The sequence below is a fragment of the Macadamia integrifolia genome, chromosome 2 (assembly GCF_013358625.1).
Source record: "Macadamia integrifolia cultivar HAES 741 chromosome 2, SCU_Mint_v3, whole genome shotgun sequence".
In the NCBI taxonomy this organism is placed as follows: domain Eukaryota; kingdom Viridiplantae; phylum Streptophyta; class Magnoliopsida; order Proteales; family Proteaceae; genus Macadamia; species Macadamia integrifolia.
The window spans coordinates 4,796,891-4,803,273 of record NC_056558.1 but is presented as its reverse complement, the minus strand read 5'-3'; positions in this window follow the sequence as shown (position 1 = coordinate 4,803,273).

The window sequence follows — 6,383 nt, the reverse complement described above, 5'->3', positions numbered from 1 at the left end:
TGAAAACTAATTTTTTTTTATTAAATTATATGTAAACTTAAAAATGACTTAATATCTACATGTTAATTGGTTTAACGATTTATTTAAACGATTTACCAATGGTTTAAACTTTAAAATCAAAATTGAATAATGGTTTCAATTTTAGAACTAAAATCGAACCATTTAATAAACGGTTTCATGGTTTCGATGTAAACGATTCAGCTCGATTTCAATAAACTGTTTTGATTTCAAATTCACATCCTTAGTCCCATCTCTGAGACATATGGGGCAAAATTTTTAACTACTATCATAAATTATAATATGATGCCTATATTGATGCTTTCTCGTACGTTTTCATCGGCCTCGTACATGTGCAGATCCACACTCCCTTACTGAAAACACAACCTAGCGTATCTGGTGCTTCTTAAATCTGTTTTTCTCCCCCCACCCACCCACCCAAAGTAATGTATGCTATTGTACCCGGCGCTCCAAGACAATATTTTTCTCCCCTGATGATAATAATAATAATTATTATTTATTTATTATTGATTATCCGACGTGGCTATCAATATGTAGCTGGAGGGACAAAGCCTGGAGTTAGAGAATCAGGGGAGAGAAGGGTCAGGAGACTAGAGACTCAGGAGACCCAAATCTTGGACTCCTCTTGTGGACTACCATAACTTCGGATAAAAAGAACTATTTTTCCTTTTATTATTAATCAATGGGATTATGTTGCTTTAAGACAGAGATGAGTCATATAGAAGACGGCAAAGTAAAAACACAAACTATAACCCCGTTATGGGCGTATCGGAATCGATATTGATTAAGATCGATATCGCCACTGATGTAAGGGTATCAATCGGTTCGGTTTCAGTTATTCGGTTCAGTTTTCATTCGGCTCCTAGTGATGATAAGGTGGATCAAAACCAAACTGAGAATTGACTCGGTTCCGTTTAGATACTCAAGTCGATTCAATTCGGTTCGATTTGGTTTCGGTTCTAATTCGATTCTGATATGCAGTTTTAATTCGATTTTTTACCTCAGATTTAATTCTGTTATGAAAATGATTTCACTTTTGAGCCATGACTGTGATAGACCAAAGGCCATAATGGGCTCAAATTATTGGCCTTATGCCATTGCTAAATCCAAAATTGTCTTGACATGCAAACATGTGATGATAAATTACAAAAAACACTTTAAACCTAAAAAATTTCTCTTAATGATACTAGTTTTTTTTTTTTTAGATTTGATTCTTACACCCTAAATTGAAACCGAGGAGCATACTCACATACTCAGATCAAATTTGATCCGAATAAATTCGATATGTTCCGATTAATTCAGTTCGTTTTCAGATTCTATATTTGATTTCGGTTTGAAATTGACACCCTTACACCGATCCAAGATCATACATAATGGATGTATAAATAAAAGATTCTCTCAACCATGAGGGAATGATAGACTGCTAGCATCTTTTCTCTCTCTCTATCTCAATCTTCTTTTCCTAAAATGATCTCGCTATCAAGGTTATAAGTATTGGTATTGAAGATCGTATTGATCTACAACAAATGCCAACACTGATATATGACGATTAATACGATCCCAATACCTTGATCCATGAATTAATGTGGCTCGCTACAATCCTTTCTCATACCTCTGTAACAGGCGAGAAAAGTGGGGAATCATATGAGAGATGAGGGTTTGACGTTGTTGTTGATTTTATTAGTGAAAGTCGGTTGGAAAGGGAATTAAGAGAGTATGAGTGAAGCAACAAAGATAGATGCAATGAGAAGAACTGAAGAATCATTCTGAGAGCATTAGATCCCAACAGGATCCCAACTGGATATCCATCCACTCGTGCGTTATGAGTAGCTTCGTAACTTCCTTCAGACATCAGTAATTAAAGTTTATGTGCTATATACACCATTAGCACCCGCATGTGGATCTTCTGTAACGTGACATGCGGTGTGTTGCAGATCTAAGGATTGAGAGTATCTTAAGCTGTGTGTGAGGACTCTCAGCCCTTAAATCTATGCTACAGAGATCCCCATCTTAGCATACTCGACCTCGTTTCTTATTTTAACTCTCTAATTTTAATGTTTCGTAGGGGACCGCACCACTACTATGTAGTCTACTAGTGACACTAAGGGCCCGTTTGATAACGTTTCTGCCGTTTCTGTTTTAAGAAACGACAGAAACATAAATTTCCGTTTATAGAAACAGAAACGGAATTGAAGGTGTTTGATAAGTCATGTTTTTAGAAGTCGATAGTAACCAATGAAAAAATGGCCACAAGTCGTTTCTAGAAACGGTGAAACAAGTTGAACTTGTTTCGCCTGGGTTGTTTCTTGAACCATAAATAAGTAAAAATTTCTATTTCTATTTCTAAAAATAAGTGAAATGAAACAGTTTTATCAAACGCTTTTTACTCCGTTTCTGCTGTTTCTGAAAACAGAAACGACAGAAACGCGTTTCTTGAAACGTTATCAAACGGGCCCTAAATACTTAACACACAGATCAATAGGAGCATGTGGGGATGGTCACGTGAGTTTGCATAGAGAGCCCTTTGGATTTCGAGCAATTTCCCTTCTTTAATTTATTCTCTTTCTTCTTCTCTTTGTTTTAGATGTAATCTAATAAAAGTCCTAAGGGTTCCATTCCAACTTTGGGATCGATCCCAATTCCCTTCTCTTATCCCTGTAACTTGTGTCTTCTGTAGTGTAGGGGCTCTACCATAGTGTGTGTAGGTCACCTTCTCCCATCACCATGGGGAGTCGTCCTGAGCTAAGACTGTAGTAAAGACTAGTTGTTTGGTATAGGTACAGTGGTCCTGCGTGCAGCTTTTACCACTCATGGTTCCATACTTCAATGTATCAGTATAGTATCGGGATATCGATATCATTGATATCTGATACCAGTACAATATTGAGATGGATCTGACGTATTGGCAAAAAAAAATGACTTTTTTTTTTGTTTAAATATATGTCCAATACGGCAGATCCCTATCATACTGGATAGCAGGACATATGAGTCCAATACAATGGTTATGGATGGCGATTCATATGGAAAAGGATAGAGATAGACATGTGGGAGGATTGATGTATGCCACGTTCTTGGACCGAGTTCTTTTTTCCCAAATATCATTAGGAAGGTGTTACATGTTTGATAGCAGACTATGTATTTCACTGGGGAAGAGAGAAAGATATCCTGTTTTTTTTCACAATGAGGAACCCCTCAAACTTGCTGATATTTTACGATTCAGGCCTAAGGGTAAACTCTGGTTATAAATAGTCACACTTAATTCGTGTAATAGATCAGACGAAAGGACCCTTTAACTAAAAACGTCTGTTAACACACAACACCGATTCAAGTGATAACTATTTTTAAGAATGATTTGAAAATTACATACCAAATATTGTAAGTTTGCATCATTTCTCAGTTAATTATTTTAACCTAAATAATAAGAAAATAATATGGCAAAGGCATCTTGGGGTATTTACGGCAATATACAACATGGGTAAACATTAGTTATTTTCTTATTTTCATTTTTAATTAATTACCAAGTGGTGCTCTTCCTACTTGTCCTCCACAACAGAGACAGGGGAGGGAGTCCCTCTCAACCCAATTCCCCACTTCAACAATGAGGGTTCCTTTGTGTCTTAAAAAGCCATGAATCAAAACATTGGACCCAAAGCAAGAAGATCATCATTGATAGGGGGTCCAAATGTTCAATTATAAAGTCTTATGAGACATTTCACTGATTTTTTTGAATTGCACTGGCGCCATTTATCAGGGACGACAAGAGCCCTTATACTAATCTGATAATAATAAACTGTGTTCACTTCCCCACCATTGTTTCTCTAAAGAAAGACAAAAAACTAGTGACTTAGTTAGAAGCTTTACTTTGTTATCAACCTTCCATGACTACCTTGCCCATGATTCAAATTTGAAAAAGGGAGGAACCCCCAAGCTAAAATACATATAAGAATCATAAGTAAGTTGTTGCTCTAAAGGGATGGGAAGAGAGTGATTTATGTCTCTATCTAACCCCACCACTCATGGTTGCTTGTGTCTCAAAGTTCCCAAACTCAAAGCAAATTAAATTCTTCATCTATACTGGGAAATCATTTAAAAAGAAATTGGGACCTTTTATCAATGGGAGAGGAATCGATGTAGTGCTTGCTTTTATTGGCATCTTACATGTCAAGCTACCAGCGGGTGGGCGGGGGGAGGAGAATTTCGTCAGGGTTTAAAAACAGGGATTGACCCCGTAGTTCCGGTACAAGGATGGGAAGACCCAGCCAACTGATCCTGATTCTTGAAACTCTGAATTCAGTGTGTTCTGGTACGTCACAAATACAAAGAGATCTGTATCTTTACTGCAAAGATGGGGAAAAGAACGTGAGTCTTTCTGAGAGCATGTTATATTAAAGACAGGTTGCCGTTCTTTTTACATTTAAATTACACAAACAACCCTTAGATGCTTATCCAACTGCTTTCAGCCGGATAGCAGTTTTGTGGTAAGCCATCCATCTTCAATTCAAACCATGGCTTCTTCCCTCTTTAAAGAAAGAGAGGTGAGCAAGCTATATTGAGTGGTCCCTTCACCTAAAAGAGATGAAGCCAACTAAGCAAAAAAAACCTAGGAGGAGAGACGAAAAGCTACAAAAAAACCAAAACAGTGCTTTTTGTTGGAAACTTAGAATAAGATCTATTCCTTACATGAAATGAGTATTAAAGCTATGGATGCAATAAAACATCATCCAAGGAAATATGATGAAAGGAAGTGGAGAAAGATGACTAGTGAACCCAAGGGGTGTTGGTGTATGATGTCTTGTATTCCGTCGCAGTTTAATCTAGGGAGTATTGGTGCAGCACCTAGCCAGGCAGGACGACGGTCCTACTAGTCGGTTAGTGGGCCATGGGGGTTGCAAGGGGGGCAGGAGGCCCCCCTGCATAGCAGGGGGTGTAGGGGGGCGCAGCCGCCTACTCGAATTTTTTATTTGAGGGCAATTGTGTACTTTCAAGATTAGGGTTTTTTCGCTATATATTTGTAGCGATGGTTTTTTCTCTGTAATGCAAGCAATACGAAGAGGTGTGAGGAAGAGTACTGTAACCCTATTCTCCATTGATAGTGAAGCAGGATCTCATCTCATCGGGGACATAGGCAACCTTGTCGAACCTCGTAAAATCCATGTGCATTGTTTGTTTTGTTTTTCCATTATCTTCTGCACCGTTTTAGGGTTGCGTTTCAACAAGGGGGTAGCGCAGTTGGTGAGCGACGAATTTGGTACGAACCATAAACTTGGATGTCCTAAGTTCGACTCCCACTAGGCACACCTTAGGCCACTCACACGGGGGTGTTTAATGTTTTTCACTGCTTTCAGTGAAAGTTAAATGGTTCTCATTCAACCCAAGTATGACTCGGTCCATGTGGTTGTAGGGTCAATATGGGCCCATGGGACTAATCAGGCCGAAAGCCTAGAAACCCGTTGTTAGCAAAAAAAAAAAAGAAGAGGAGGACTAGTGCTTTTCTCCTTTAAGCTGTAAACCCTATAGACCTTATATTCTTTTGGTTACTGACTTCAGGTAGGGTTGGGTTGGATAAAAGATGGGTTTGACAGATGCCCATGAGATACACCCACTACAAAGCTGGGTTGGAAATTTCCATTAGCCCGACCTTGAATATTAATGTTTAAGTTTGTTAAGCAGGACCTGGAAAGTTAGACGAATAGGGTAGGCAATGGGTAGGGTGGGCTGCAGATATCTATACCGATCAGATCAGACCGTATCGGGCGAAAATTAAAGAAGTCTCTATATTACCAATACCACGGTTGGACCAACAGAACCAACTGGCAGTAAATGAACCAAATTCTTACCTGTTCGGCTCAGTGGGCATTTACGAAACTTGTAGAAACCAGCACTTGAAATATATAGAAAACTAGGGGGAAAACCAAGTAACAGCCCAATAATGGCTCAATATGAGTCCATTAAACTAACCTGATTAAAGACCAAACCAAACTTCTGTTGACCGGGACCAAAACCAGACCAAACCAACCAATTGATACCTCTATAAGTAAGCCATGCAAAGCTGCAAAAGTGCAAAGCATATCAACGGTATTTGAAGTTTAGAACTTAAATTTATAATTAAATCCGAAAAATTCTAGTTGGGCCTTTGGGTCATGGGTTTCAAATAGGCGTTGGGCTATAGTTATGGACTTATCAATTAATTACGGGCTATCTAGAAATTGATATGGAATGGGCCACGATCCATAGATTAATTGTAAGGTCCAAGTTTTCCTTTAAGCCACGCTGGAGGGGAAACCCTTCACCGCAGCTTTCGGATGGGCAGAATGTCAATATCAATGATATTGCACTAGTAAGTAGTAAGCGTTCAGCACAAAATA